Raw genomic sequence first — 15,992 nt, forward strand, 5'->3', positions numbered from 1 at the left:
GATCTGTCCTGTAAAGCACCAATGCAAATTGGTGAAAATGAAGTAGGGAAATTCCAACTCAGTTCTCTATTGCATTTATTCATGGTTACTGGTCTCTAGTTTTGAACTCAGCGCACATGAAAGCATCTTCTCTAACACTCACTCTGTCAAGCCCTTTCATAATTTTGAAGATCTCAACTAGGTCATCTCTCAAAGTTCTCTGTCAAATAGGAAGGCATCCAAGCCTGCTTAAGTTTCTCTCGCCAGTTATGACTTCTGGGGTGTTGTTCGTTGTGGTAAAATCATTTTCTCACACTTTCTCCAGTGTCTCTATATCTTTCATATAATTTGGAGAGCAGAAATGTGCTTCACAGTAAGTGAATGTGGAGGCTGCTTGCTGTTGAGGCTTAATCGTAAGTAGATCCAAGCCTGAGATAGAATTTTAACCATGAAAGGAATCCAGAGTTATGGGGAAAAAGGGGAAAAGTGGAGTTGAGGATGATCAGATCAGCTATAATCTCATTGAATGTGGAGTGGACTCATGAAAAGCCTCCTTTTCCTACTTCTTAGGGTCTAATATCTCTCAGAACTCTGTGGAATGTGCCCTTTTAGAGCTGAGCAATGTGATTTAACAAGCTTGATTGCCAGTCCTAATGTTATTCATAAACTTTGACCTTACCACTTTCGTTTGGAAATCATCCAATAGTGGGGGGCAGGGTGAAACATCTTCTGTGTCTTCGATGATCGCCAGAACATTCGGCAGCTCGCTTGCTGTTGGATAACAGTGGAATTACTTCAAAGTATTGGATGAATCAGGAAGATGCACATAGTCTTCACTGTAGTACCAATAGTGCATTGCTACCACATGCTAATTGCTGCAACTCAGCAGTGTTGGCAATGTCCAAGACAACAAGGTGCAGGGCTGGATGAACACAGCAGGCCAAGCAGCATCATAGGAGCAGAAAGGCTGACGTTTCGGGCCTAGACCCTTCATCAGAAAAGGGGGAGGGGAAGGGGGTTCTGAAATAAATAGGGAGAGAGTGGGAGGCGGATAGAAGATGGATAGAGGAGAGGATAGGTGGAGAGGAAACAAACAGGTCGAAGAGGCAGGGATGGAGCCAGTAAAGGTGAGTGTAGGTGGGGTGTTGGGGAGGAGATAGGTCAGTCCAGGGAGGACAGACAATTCAAGGGGGCGGGATGAGGTTAGTAGGTAGGAGATGGGGGTCCGGCTTGAGGTGGGAGGAGGGGATAGGTGGGAGGAAGAACAGGTTAGGGAGGCGGGGACGAGCTGGGCTGGTTTTGGGATGCGGTAGGGGGAGGGGAGATTTTGAAACTGGTGAAATCCACATTGATACCATTGGGCTGCAGGGTTCCCAAGCGGAATATGAGTTGCTGTTCCTGCAACCTTCAGGTGGCATCGTTGTGGCACTGCAGGAGGCCCAGGATGGACATGTCGTCTGAGGAATGGGAGGGGGAGTTGAAATGGTTCGGGAGGTGCAGTTGTTTATTGCGAACCGAGTGTAGGTGTTCTGCAAAGCGGTCCCCGAGCCTCCGCTTGGTTTCCCCAATGTAGAGGAAGCCACACCGGGTACAGCGGATGCAGTATACCACATTGGCAGATGTGCAGGTGAACATCTGCTTGATGTGGAAAGTCTTCTTGGGGCCTGGGATGGGGGTGAGGGAGGAGGTATGGGGGCAGCTGTAGCACTTCCTGTGCTTGCAGGGAAAAGTGCCGGGTGTGGTGGGGCTGGAGGGGAGTGTGGAGTGGACAAGGGAGTCACGGAGAGAGTGGTCCCTCCGGAAAGCAGATAAGGGTGGGGAGGGAAAGATGTTTTTGGTGATGGGGTCGGATTGCAGATGGCGGAAGTGTCGGAGGATGATGCGTTGGATCCGGAGGTTGGTGGGGTGGTACGTGAGGACGAGGGGGATTCTCTTTTGGTTCTTATTGCATGGACGGGGTGTGAGGGATGAGTTGCGGGAGATGTTGGAGACACGGTTGAGGGCGTTCTCGACCACTAAGCGGGGGAAGTTACGGTCCTTGAAAAACAAGGACAACTGAGATGTACGGGAGTGGAATGCCTCATCCTGGGAGCAGATGCGGCGGAGGCGAAGGAATTGGGAATAGGGAATAGCATTTTTGCAGGAAGGTGGGTGGGAGGAGGAGTATTCTAGGTAGCTGTGGGAGTCGGTGGGCTTGAAATGAATATCGGTTTCTAGGTGATTGCCCGATATGGAGACAGAGAGGTCCAGGAAGGGGAGAGAGGTATTAGAGATGGTCCAGGTAAACTTAAGGTTGGGGTGGAAGGTGTTGGTGAAGTGGATAAACTGTTCGAGCTCCTCGTGGGAGCACGAGGCGGCGCCGATACAGTCATCAATGTAATGGAGGAAGAGGTGGGGTTTAGGGCCGGTGTAGGACGGAAGAGGGATTGTTCCACGTAACCTACAAAGAGGCAGGCGTAGCTTGGGCCCGTGCGGGTACCCATGGCCACCCCCTTTGTCTGTAGGAAGTGGCAATGTCCAGCACTGATCTCCTCTTCACCTCTATGGGAGTCTGCAGTTGATGTGAAAGATAGACCACGATGAATCAATAAACAGGCTCAAAGGGCCTTAGGGCCTACTCCCACTCCTCTTTAATAGTGGCCTGTGCTGACCAAAAATATATCTGTATTCCCCCCACCTCCCATCAGTCACCCCTGTCTCATGTGAGAAAGTGACCAAATCCGAGCCCACTGCCCTTTGATGAGAGCCAATAGGAGGGACCGTTCACTATACAGGAGCTGACAGGCTCTGCGGCCTCACTAAGTTTGTTTCCTGTAGGTGTAGAGATATGGTTCACTCTCACTGGAACCAGCTTCCAACTAATAAATTCCCCAGCAAAACAGCTTCTCTAGAACTCCTGTCTCAATGCACTATCAAGAGGAGGCGATGGCCGAGTGGTATTATTGCTGAACTGTTAATCCAGAGACCCAGGTAATGTTCTAGGAATCATGGTTTGAATCCCAACATGGCATTTGGTAGAATTTGAATTGAATAAAAATCTGGAATTGAGGGTCTAACGATGACCTTCAATCCATTGTCAATTGTCAGGAAAAACCCATCTGGTTCACTAATATCTTTAGGGAAGAAAAGTGCCATCCTTACCTGGTCTGGCCTACATGTGACTCCAGACCCACAGCAATGTGGTTGACTCTTAACTGCCCTTTGGGCAATTAGGGATGGGCAAGAAATGCTGCCTGGCCAGTGACCCCCTCATCCCGTGAATGATTGAGGAAAAAAACCCCTCAAAACAGCCAGTAAAGTGCTGTCACTGCTGTAATAAAGGAAACATGTCTGCCAACAACAACATAGCAAGATCCCACAAAGAGATATTGAGCAGGTTTGCTTTTAGATACTGATTGAGAGGTAATTATGGTGCAGGACACTAATGATTAACTTTACCCCTCCCCCATTGGCCTTCATAGCAGCGCCCTGGGGTCTTTTCAACGTAGATGCATACCAGGCCTCCATTTCATGTCTCACCTGAAAGCCAGCACCTCCGACAGTCCAGTGCTTCATTAACCCTGCATTGGAATGGCAGCCTAAGTATCGTGTTCAAACTTCAGGAGAGGGACTTGGTCCATGACCATCAGATTCAAGAGGCAGGACTGCTACCCAGTCAGCCACAGGTGACATGAAAATACAGGAGGACATTAGCTGCTGAGGTCTGCGGCCATTTACTGGCTCTCAGCAGCACTGCCACTCGAATGGGTTGTTCAGGAAATCTGCAAAGAAAGGGAATACCACCTACCGTTTGTGGGGAGCTGCATTTCCGAGCGATTCTCTGTCAGAGTAACACAACTCATGAACATGTAATCTGCATCCTCAGCTGGCACTGAAACACAGGAGAATCTCTCATTAGACATCCTCAGTCATTGGTTTGCTATGTGCAAAAGTGTCTGTCCTGAAAAGTTTCCCCTCTAAACTTCCCACTTCCCCAGTTCAGGAATGGTCGACATGGTCTGCCCTCGGATGACTGTCTGCGTGGCTTTCCTGTGGGTGCACCAGTTTCCTACAACAGTCCAAAGATGTGCAGGTTAGGTGGATTGGCCATGCTAAATTGCCAATAGCATCCAGGGATGTGTAGGTTAGGTGGATTGGCCATGGGAAATGCAGGGTCACAGGGATGGGACGGGGGTGTCGTGGATCTGGGTGGGATGCTCTTCAGAGGGTTGGTGTGGACCCGATGGGCTGAATAGTCTGCTTCCATACTGGAGGGATTCTATGATTCTATGAAGTTCTTCCCAGAGGCTAAACAAGAAGCAATTTATCTGTGCATTTGGAAAGCAGTTCAGGTACAAGCACACTGAACCCTGTGACCTCTGCTCTTCAAAGAAAGGGAAGAGGCAAAACTCAAATGTTTTCATTCCAAGGGAGCCCAGGACGTGAAGATACCATTATTGACTGCAAATTAACCAGACTACTTACATAAATACAGTGGTTACAAGAGCGAGGCAGAGGCAAGAAATCCTACAGTGAGTAACTCATCTCCTGTCTCCCCAAAGCCATCTACAAGGCACAAGTCAGGAATGTGATGGAATCTGCCTCACTTTCCTGGATGGGTGCAGCTCCAACAACACTCAAGAAGCTCACCACCATCCAGGACAAAGCAGCCTGCTTGATTGGCACCACATCCACAAGCATCCACTCTCCCACCACCGATACTCAGTACCATCTACAAGATGCACTGCAGCAACTCACCAAGGGTGCTGAAAGAGCGCCTTTCAAATCCATGATCTTTATCATCTGGAAGGACAAGGGCACCAGATACATGAGAACATCACCCTCTGCAAGTTCCCCTCCAAGTCATACATCATCCTGATGGGGAAATATATCACCATTCCATCACTTACCGGATCAAATCACTCTCTAGTTGCACTGTGGGTCTACCTACATCAAATAGATTGCAGCAGTTCAAGAAAGCAGCTCACCACCTCCTCAAGGGCAACTAGGAACATGCACTAAATGCTGGTCCAGCCAGTGATGCCCACATACCACGTGTGAATAAAAAAGGAGTTTATGACACCGGCCTCATGGGTGAATGGTACGTACTGAATCCAGTTTGCTGTGCACACGGACTTCCGTTCAGCTCTTGAAGCAACTCTGCCACAGATTCCTTCTTTGACTCAGCAACACAGCTTAAACACTCCGTGTCCAGCACCTTCAGGAATGACTGAAGCTCTGAGAATAACTGATCCAAATCTGAGGAGAAAGAGAGTGATTAAATTCTGCCACTTCATTTGAAGAGTGATCATGATTCAGGAGGACACCAGAAACTGGACCAGGAATTGACCATTCAGCCCGTTTTGCTTACTCTGATATTCAGAATGTTCACAGGTAGTCATGGGCATTGACTGCACCTTCTCGTCAATTCCCCAAATCCCTTGATTTCCTGAAACAAAATTTAGTCCATCTTACCTTCAAGTATGCTCAACAATGACGCATGTACAGTCCTCCATGCCCTCTGTAATCTGTACAGAGTTATAGAGTAATACAGCACAGAAACAGACCCTTTGGTCCAGCCAGTCCATGCCGAACAGAATCCTACACTTAACTAGTCCCACCTGCCTGCTCCTGGCGCATACCCCTCTAAACCTTTCCTATCCCTGTACTTAACACAAATGTCTTTTAAATGTTGTAATTGTGCCCACATCCATCACTTCCTCAGGAAGTTCATTCCATGTGCAAACCATCCTCTGTAAAAAAGTCAGTAATTTGGGAGATGTTACGTTCCAAGAGTGGGAAGTGAAGCTTTTTTAAAATTAATTCATGGGATGAGGGTGTCGCTTGCTAGGCCAGCATTTATTGCCCATCCATAATTGCCCAGAGGGCTGTTAAGAGTCAGCCACATTGCTGTGGGTCTGGAGTCACATGTTGGCCAGACCAGGTAAGGATTGCAGTTTCCTTCCCTAATGTGAACCAGATGGGTTTTTTTCCTGACAATCGACAATGGATTCATGGTCACCAGACTCTGAATTCCAGATTTTTAAAAAAATTGAATATAAATTTCACCTTCTGCTATGGCGGGAGTTCAACATGAATTCCCCCAAACATTACCTGGGTCTCTGGATGAACAATTCCAATGATAATACCACTAGGCTGTCACCTCCCCTAGCTAGAGGAACTCAAATCTGATGGGCTGACTGGCCTTTCCTCATCTCTTCCTGTCCATTCCTGAAGACACTGAGTCTTTGCAGGCCTACAGGATCTGTGCACAGTTTCATCTGTGAGTAACAACAGTGAGTGGCAGCATCAGGGGCAAATTTTGATCTTCTTCTGACCATACAATCCTCTGGGAAATCTGCACCCACCTGATTCTGGCCTGTCGCACATCCTCCAGTTTTTGTTAGCTGGTACCCAAGCAATCAGTGGCCTGGACCCAAACCACAGGCCTCTTAATTCTTTCCTTTTCTAAGTCCTTGCTTAAAACCTACCTGTTTGACTCAGCATTTGATTGCTTATCATGATGCTTCCTCAGTGTTGCCTGACACGTGAAAGGTTCCCAGTTCATAATGGGTCAGAAACAGCAGCCCATCTTCAAGATAAGGTTGTACAAAAGGCTTATGGCATGCTTGCCTTGATTGGAAGGGGCATTGAGTATAAGGATAGACAACTTCTGCTGCAGCTTTACAGAATTTTATTTAGACCACACTTGGAATATTGCGTACAGTTCTGGTCACCACACTACCAGAAGGATGTGGATGCTTTGGAGAGAGTACAGAAAAGGTTTACCAGGTTGTTGGCTGGTATAGGGGGTTTTAGCTATGAAGAAACGTTGGATAGACTGGGTTTGTTTTCGATGGAACACAGGAGGTTGAGAGGCGACCTGATTGAAGTTTATAAGATTGTGAATGGCATGGATAGAGTGGAAAGTATGAGGCTTTTTCCCCAGGGTGGAGGGGACACAGGTTCAAGGTGCGTGGGTTGGGGTGGGGGGATTAGTTTAAAACAGATATGTGAGGAAAATTTTTCACACAAAGGATAGTGAATGCCTGGAACGCATTGCCAAAGGAGATGATGGAAACAGATGCAATAACACCATTCAGGAAGCACCTGGATGAATACATGAACAGGAAGGGAATAGAGGAATACAGATCCTGTAAGAGAAGACAGTTTTAGTATAGAAGGGCAAAATGTATTGGCACAAGCTTGAAGGGCTGAAGGGCCTGTTCCTGTGCTATATTGTGTTTTGTTCTTTTTGTGGTGGGTCACAGACACTAGAAGATCCTTGGGATGATTTACCATACTAAAGGTGCTATCTAAATGCAAATTGTTGCTGAGCTGACACAGGGTGGGGTGGAGGGTTTTGGGGGGGGGGGGGGGGGGGGGGGGTGGTCAAAGAGCAAGAAGAAAGGTTTCTGGAATCACAGGCCGCCTCTCCTGGAGATTGAGGAGCAAACGAGCAATGGGGAGGTTGCAGCCCTCAGATCAGGGAGATCTTCAGGAAAAGAAAAAAGTAATCAAACATATCATTTTAGTTTCTGTGCCTGTCAATTCTCATTGGCTGTGAAGCATAATCAAAAGTTCTTTTTCCTATCTATATTAAAAGCTCCTTGCATTGTGGGAGCCTACAGTGCTAATCTTGTCTCATTCACACAGTTGACTGAACAAGTAACTGTGTCAGGAGAATCAATGGTCTTTACTCTCAGTGCTCCATGAAAGAGAGTTCATAACATGCTCTGCAGCTGAATGAAGTAGTTTATAAACACCAGAGGATCTCAGCAGCTGCCACAAAGAATCTCATTGTTAACTCAAAATCATTTCTGCATCTCCTTGTGAAGTCGTGGATAGTGGGGGGAAGGAGGAAAAGGAAGCTATGAGGCGTGGAGGTAACTGTGTCACAGAATAACCTGGTATGGTGACTTAATGCAGCGTACGGCTTTTAACCTTTCACTGGTCTTTCCACTCCAATTTCTTGAAAAATTCCACATTGTTGGATTAGAATGATCATCCAACTGTTGTACATCTTCTTCACAATAGTCAGAAAAGCAGAAACTAAAGTAGGACACAAATAGCTCCAATGTATTATCCACTCCACAAGGCTTAATCCGCAGTACAGTACGTATGCTGGGCTATTTGGCCCATCATGTTGATGCTGGCTCTATGACAGAGCTTTCCAATTAGTTTCACCTACTCTTGTACCACTTCTCATGGATGACTGATCATTGACAGGAAAGTTAACAAAAGGCAGATGAAGAAGAGAAGGATTAAGATGCAGCGAGTAAGAGAGAGATGAGCGAAAATAAGAATGGGAGAGAGAAAGGGAAAGGCAGCTACATCAGCTCAAGGAAAAATCAACTATCTCATCCTCTTACCGAGAGAAAGTGGCTCTTCCCTTGCATGGCAGAAGAGGCATTTCAACTCAATTAGGTCACAGTCAACAATCTCAATGAACATTTCACTAACAAGGCTAACAATTCTTAAAGCAGTAACTTGTTTGCAATTACTGATCTGTACATATTGCACCTCCAACTATGCTATCCCAAGGCATTACAACATGACAACTTGGTACATAGTATCCATTGAAAAGATTGGCAACACTTCACTAACAACAGCTTGCATTTATATGGAACCTTGTAACTCAGCTGAAACACCCTGAGGAACTTTGGCAGGAGCATTATCAGGTAAAATTTGACACCAAGCCACAGAAGGAAACATTTTAAACAAGTGACTACAAGTCAAAGACAAATGGAGGGCTTCCAGGGAATTCCAGACTTGGGGCCTCAACAGCTAGAAGGCCAGGCCATGAATGGTGGAGCAATCAAGGTCTGAGATTTTGAAGACACTGCAATTGGAGGAGCTCTGATGTTGTAGGGCTAGAGGGGCTTACAGAGATTTGGGGATGTGGTGGGTGAGGCCGGGGAAGTAATTGAAAACCAGCTCGAAGAATTTGTAAAGTGATGTATTGCAGGACTGAGAACTGACATCAGTCAGTAAGCCATAGGAATAAGAGGTGAGTAGGACTTGATGCAAGTAGTTCAAAAGATAGAACTGGCTGTGTGGCATTTTGAGATCTCCTGAGATTGCAAAAGATGTGACATGAATGTATCTCCTTCTACATAACAAGCTTCCAACATTACAGCTTTTTTTAGGAGCACACAGTGGACTTAAGATAGACGAGTATATGGAATCACACAGTACAGAAGAGGCCCTTTGGCCCATCAAGTCTGTACTGCCAAAGCTACACTAAATCTACGCTAGTCCTGCTAATCAGAAAATTCTTCTCAATCTGAGTAGCATCATGCTGGATGAGTGACTTAATTCAGTCTTTGTAATGAGCCTTTGTTGAATTTATAGTCTGTTATGTTCGCTGAAACACTGTTAATCCATTTTAACAGTGGAATACTTGACATTTTTCCTTTGAAATATTTTTGAAGCCAACCCAGCTAATAGGACACTTGCTGTTTTCTTGCCTGCCGATCTACCTTGTCTATATTATCTACATATTTAAAACAATCTGAGTTTGGCGCATTCCTCCTGACTGGCTTGTAAACAAGTGAAAGCTCAAGATTTGTTATAGCATTTACTTCCGGTCATGTTTTTCTAGCTCCATTGGTTCTATGGTTCAAGCTTCCACGCTTGTGACAAACTTTGGGTTGGTGGTGGGAGAATCAACTGTATTAACCACCTTCACTAGACCATTGTAATTGTTTGCAGGATTCCTGTCACAAAGTATCTGTAAACCTTATTATTCCCCTCATTCTCTTCCCCAAAGACACCGACTCTCACTCAGGTAAGATTTTGTTGCCAGATGTTAGCAATACCTTCCCCAGGTGTCCACCCAAACTCGATCACGGTGCTTACTGCAGCCAGTCTAACCCTGCCCCTCATATAGGGTGGTTGGGGGGAGGTGGTTACTGGACTGTGCTCAGTGTCATGGACCAGATCAGAACCCCTCAAAGCCATAGCGTTGTCACATCAGGACCGAGAATATAGACTGACCTTTGCCCTGTAGTCCAATACCCTGTGGAATTGGAGTCAGTGTAAACCTGGCATAGGCCAGAGATTAGACCACCTTGTAGGTGTGCCTCAGGACCATGCCAGGAAATGTTTGCCCGCTAACCATTGGTGTAGCTTCACCAATTCTTTATTTGGGCTTATTTCGTTTTGCAATTTTGTCTATTTATGAAACGTCAGGAGATAAAGCACCTGGGTAAGTCTGTCGTTTTCTTACCTCATTGTAAATAAGCTGCTTGCACCCAAAGAGTTGTCCTTTGTCTAGTTGGCATTTTCCGACGAACAACCCAGTTCAAATTTCTCACCCTGGCTAGTTGTGGAATTGAATTTAATTAAGTCACCAATTCATGCATGGGCATAACATAGATGGATGTGGCATGCTTGTTTTCGTTGGTAAGGGCATTGAGTATTAAAGTTGGTAAGTCATGTTGCAACTGTATAAGACTTTGGTCAGGCCACATTTGGAGTACTGTGCGTAGTTCCGGTTGCCGCACTGTAGGAAGGAGTTTGAGGCTTTGGAGAGAGTCGGGAAGAGGTTTACCAGGATGTTGCCTGGATTGGAGTGTATTAGCTTTAAGGGGAGGTTGGACAAACTTGGATTGTTTTCGGAGGCGGAGGGGTGACCTGATAAAAGTGTGTAAAATTATGAGGGACATGGATAATGTGCGTAGTCGGAGTCTCTTTCCCAGGGTGGAAATGTCAAATACGAGGGGGCATAGGTTAAAGGTGAGAAGGGAAACTTTTAAAGGAGATATGCAGGAAAGCTTTCTGCACAGAGGGTAATAGGTGCCTGGAACGAGCTGCCAGTGGAGTTATTAGAAGCAGAAAGGGATTTAGAGAGATGCATGAACAGACAGGGCATAGTGGGATATGAACCATGTGCAGGCAAATGGTATTAATTTAGAATGGTATCCTGGCTGGCACTGACATGATGGGCTAAAGGGTCCGTTTCTGCGCTCTACTGTAGTATGTTCAGTGTTCTATATGCCAGAGTGTGTGATAATGGGAATTATAGGCTTGTTGTAAAAGTACATCAGGTTCATGCCCCTGAATGATGTGGATTTTCTGTCCTTATTTTGTCTGGACTATATGTGACTCCAAAGTCACTCTATGGCAATGTGTATAAATGCTATCACAGCAACTGTGGACATACTTTTACAAACAAAATCCACCCCTTCCTTTCACTCTCTTGGAATATCCTGCTTCTGTTATTCCTTTCCCCTTCTTTCTGTCAGGTAGCGGTCCTCCTTTCCTCAACACCTTCTTGTTGAGTTATTTGCACAGGGCACTATTCATTTCCTCATGACAACCAGCCCCCACCCACATGGCAGCTCAGGCGAGAGATTTATTCGCAATGAGTTAGGGGGGACTTCAGTTGCGCCATCAACTCAGTCACTGCTCTCAGGCTATCACTGGGAATCCGTGGATTAGTGATTGGGAGCGGGCGAAATCACTGGGCCAATTCTGCAAAACTCTGCCCTCCGCAGAAATTGCAAAAACTGCAGCAGGACTGAGGCTGAACCTGAGGCTTTGCTGTTCTGTGTCACTGCTACTGACACCTTGACCATTGGAGTTTTTCACTTTGGAATGCCAGTCTATCACTGTTACACACATTTACTGCTGGACGTCAGAAGACAAATACAGAATTCACAGTAAACTAAAGACTGGCCTTTAGACTAAACAATGAAAACTGTAACGTCTTTTCAAGCATCATGTTCAGAAGACAAAGAGCATAAATAAGGAGCCCTCAGCCCAGCTGTTGCAGTTACTGAATCATTGCACTGTCAACGTTGAACCAAATATAGACTTCAAATCAAAAGGTCCTTTGCTCTCAGTGAAAGCTTCGGTTACTGTTTGTACAGAGCTTCTTTTGCACAGTCCACGGTGAACATATTATTGCTCCTGTGTTGAGTCTTCGGTGCTGCCTCAGTGGGTGTCTCACTGCAAGGGAGTCCGGAGATAGTGCCATGGTGGGGGTTTGTTGCAGTCTGAAAGGGGGCACATTGCCAAGGGCTAGAATGACACTGAGCAGGACCTTAGCTAACCCTCCAGAGAGCTCTGTGACCACACACAGATGAAGGCAGTCCCTCCTAATGGAATGAAAGGAGCAGAGTCATGGGGGAGTGGCACTGGACAATAGGCTTGTGAATGGAGACAATAGTGTCGTGGTAATACCACTGGACTAATGATCCAGAACTCCTGGCTCACATTCTGGAGACCAGGGTTCAAATCCCACCATTGCGGATGGAGAAACTTGAAGTCAATGAAACATCTAAAATTAAAAACAATGGCAACGGTCAATTGTGAAAACCAATCTGATTCACTAATGTCATTTGGGGAAGGAAATCTGCCATCCTTACCTGGTCCAGACCCTCAGTAATGTGGTTGACTCTTAACTGGACAGTTAAGGATGGGCAATAAATGCTGGCCCAGTCAGCGATACCCACATACCATGAATTTGCATACACTGGATGGATTAAATGGACTATTTCTGCACCAGAGCAATGAAACCAGCATTGCTGGGAATTACTGACCACCGTACATCACACTGACTTGGACAAATTCTAACATTTACATCAACCTAATACAGTTCTGACAGTCCAATCCCCCAGCAGTCGAATTATAGGCAGGGCAAAGTGCTGGAAGAGCTCCCCAAACTATTTTCACATGCTCCTAGAAGACCCACACTCAAAGCTTAAGATCGTTATGGCTGGTTTACCACGGGGTAGATGGCATCGTGGAATTCAGAATATATCAGATCATTATTGAATCACAGACCAGGCAAAAGGAGCTCAACAGTCTGCTTCTACGCCTATTATAACCAAATTGGGTAACTCCGTTCCAATTCTGGCCTCTTCCTCATCCTGAATTTTAAACACCTGAGTAATAATGATCATACTTTCAGTTGCCTGGGCCATGGCATTTAGACACAGATATAAAGGCCAGCGTTCCATTAGCCTTTTTAATTATTTCCTGCCATTGTCAAAGGCATTTTAATGATCTGTGTATCTGGAGCGCCAAATTGTAGAGTCATATAGCATGGAAAAAGACCCTTGAGTCCAACCAGTTGATGCCGACCGTGTTCCCAAACTAAACTATTTCTGCCTACCTGCGCTTGGTCCACATCGCTCCAAACCTTTCCTATTCTTGAACTTACCGAAATGTCTTTTAAATGTTGTAACTGTACCTGCATCCACCATTTTCTCTGGCAGTTCATTCCACACATGAACCGCTCTCTGTGTAAAACAGTTGCCCCTCATGTCCTTTTTAAATCTTTCTCCACTCACCTTAAAAATATACCCCCTAGTTTTGAACTCCCCCACCCGAGGGAAAAGATCCTTGTCATTCACCTTGTCTATGCCTCTCATGATTTTATAAACCTCAATGAGGTCACCCCTCAACCTCCTATGCTCCAGTGAAAAAAGTCCCGGTCTTTCCAGTCTATTTTTTGTTACTCAAACCCTTCGTTCCCGGCAGCATGCTTGCACATATTTTCTGAACCCTCTCCAGTTTAGTAATATCCTTCCCATAACAGGGCAACCAGAACTGCACACAGTGCTCCAGAAGAGGCCTCACCAGCATCCTGTACAACCTCAACGTGATGTCCAAACTTCTATACTGAAAGGTCTGAGCAATGAAGGCAAGCGTGCTAAATGTCTTCTTACTCACCTGTCTGCCTGTGGCGCAAATTTCAAACAATTATGTACCTTAACTCCTATGTCTTTCTGCTCTACAACACTATTCTTTAGATTTTCACTGTTTCCAGCTTCTCACCATGGTGTAGTACCCTGCTCTGTAGATCCAAAGTGGTTGGTCAGGAAGTTTGCGGATGATTCAGAAGTTGGTGGGGTGGAAAATAGTCAGGAGGATAGCCTTTGATTATAAGAGCTTGGTCAGTCGGACTGATGAGTAGCAAATGGAGTTCAATCTGGATAATTACAAGGTGATGCACTTGGGCAGGATAAACAAGGCGAGGGAATACATCATGAACGGCAGGACTTAGGGAAGCACGGAGGACCAGATGGACCTTGGTGTGCGTGTACACCGGTCCCTTAAGATATTCGGACAGCTGGATGAAGTAGTTAAGAAGCCAAATATTAGCCATGGCAGAGAGTTTAAGAGCAGAGAGGTTATGCTGTAACTGTATATAATGTTAGATAGGCCACAGCTAGAGTATCGTGTGAGGTTTCGGACTCCACATTATAGGAGGGATATGATAGCACTGGAGATGGTGCAGATGAAGATTTGCCAAGGTGTTGCCTGGGCTGGAGAGTTTCAGTTATTGAAGAGAGATTGGGCAGACTGGGGTTGTTTTCCTTGGAGCAGAGGAGATTGGGGTAGGTGGGGGGACATTATCGAGATGAATAAAATCACGATGGGCATAGATTAGATAGATTGTAAGGAACTTTTCCCTGTGGTGGTGAGAATCTGGAACTCACTGCCTTTAAAGGTAGGAGAGACAGAAACCCTCATGACATTGAAGAAGGATGTATATGTGCACTTATAATGCCAAGGCTATGGGCCAAGTGCAGGGAATTGGGATTGGGATTAGAATAGTAAGGTGGTTGTTTTGACTGGTGTAGACTGAATGAACTGAAGGGCCTTTTTCTGTGCTTTAGAGTGACATATAACCAGCTACAATATAGACTGTATTAAAACAAAAAAAGGCATTGTTGACAGTCAGCATCTGAAATAGAAGTCTTGGTTGATGGGCAGGTCCACATTCAGTAAGGTACCTCACTTAGAACTTTATTATTTCCCAGAAACGGGATGAGGGATTCTCATGCAAACGTTTGTTTGGAGAAGCTGGGGTTGCCAAGAGACACTGAAGGGGGAGGTTGATTGGGGTGTACAAGAATATGCCAGGTTTAGGTATGGTAGACAAAGAGAAGTGGACATTGAAGAAGGTTACCTCATCGTACAATGGGACCTTGATCAGATGGGCCAATGGGCCGAGGAGGTGGCAGATGGAGTTTAATCTAGATAAGTGTGAGGTGCTACATTTTGGTATGGCAAATCAGGGCAGGACTTACACACTTAATGGCAAAGTCTTGGGGAGTGTTGCCAAACAAAGAGACCTTGACATGCAGGTTCATAGTTCCCTGAAAGTGGTATCGCAGGTAGACAGGGTAGTGAAGAAGGCAATTGGTACACTTGACTTTATTGGTCAGTGCATTGAGTGTAGGTGTTGGGAGATTATGTTGCGGCTCTTCAGGACATTGGTTAGTCCACTTTTGGAAGGGGACTGATTGTATTGCTCCAAAAGAGAGCCAGCATTGATACAATGGGCTGAATGGCCTCCTTCTATGCCCAAGGGGTTCTGTTTCCTATTCAGAGATTACCCAACCTGTTGTCCACTTACAGCATTTTCTGTTCATAGAATCATACCATCCCTTCAGTGTGGAAGCAGGCCATTTGGCCCATCGAGTCCACTGCACCCAGACCCCTACCCTATAACCCTGCATTTTCCATGGTTAATCCACCCAACCTACACATCCCTGGATACAATAGGCAATTTAGCACGGCCAATCCACCCTACCCGGCACATCTTTGGACTGTGGGCGGAAACCGGAGCACCTGGAGGAAACCCACACAGACACGGGGAGAATGTGCAAACTCCAAACAGACGGTCACCTAAGGCTGGAATCAAACCCGGGTCCCTGGTACTGTGAGGCAGCAGTGCTAACCACTGAGACACTGTGATGCGATTCTTGTGAGATGCACACACACATAATACAAATGAACACCTCACCACTGGGGCCACAGGATTTGAGAAATGTTGCCCAAAAGATCAAGGCATACAGAGAAAGAGATGAGAGAAGATGGTTTTCATGGACTCAATTGTCTCCTTCTACAATTCTCTTTTATCTCTTGCTACTGTCCTGTCTACAGTAGTTGCTTTTCTTGTGTTGTCTGTGTGACGTTGAGAGAAAAGCAAGAGATCACAAGAGTCAAGCCAGGGAACAAGTGCTCCATAAGTATTTCAGTGTACAGCTCCACACTGCAGCTCTTTCCATTTG

At 45.8% G+C, this 15,992-nt stretch overlaps 1 long non-coding RNA gene across 1 annotated transcript; it reads right to left on the minus strand.

Annotated features, from left to right (window-relative positions):
* Window positions 1–657: 657 nt before the first annotated feature.
* On the minus strand, window positions 658–5,213 carry LOC125481590. The gene is made up of 3 exons (XR_007261401.1): window positions 5,068–5,213; window positions 3,767–3,850; window positions 658–750 (listed from the first exon to the last, which is right to left on the minus strand). It is a non-coding gene; the product is annotated as an uncharacterized LOC125481590 (long non-coding RNA).
* Between the last annotated feature and the right edge of the window lie 10,779 nt (window positions 5,214–15,992).

Source organism: Rhincodon typus, unplaced genomic scaffold, assembly GCF_021869965.1.
Source record: "Rhincodon typus isolate 14 unplaced genomic scaffold, sRhiTyp1.1 hic_rhity00002708, whole genome shotgun sequence".
Classification (NCBI taxonomy): domain Eukaryota; kingdom Metazoa; phylum Chordata; class Chondrichthyes; order Orectolobiformes; family Rhincodontidae; genus Rhincodon; species Rhincodon typus.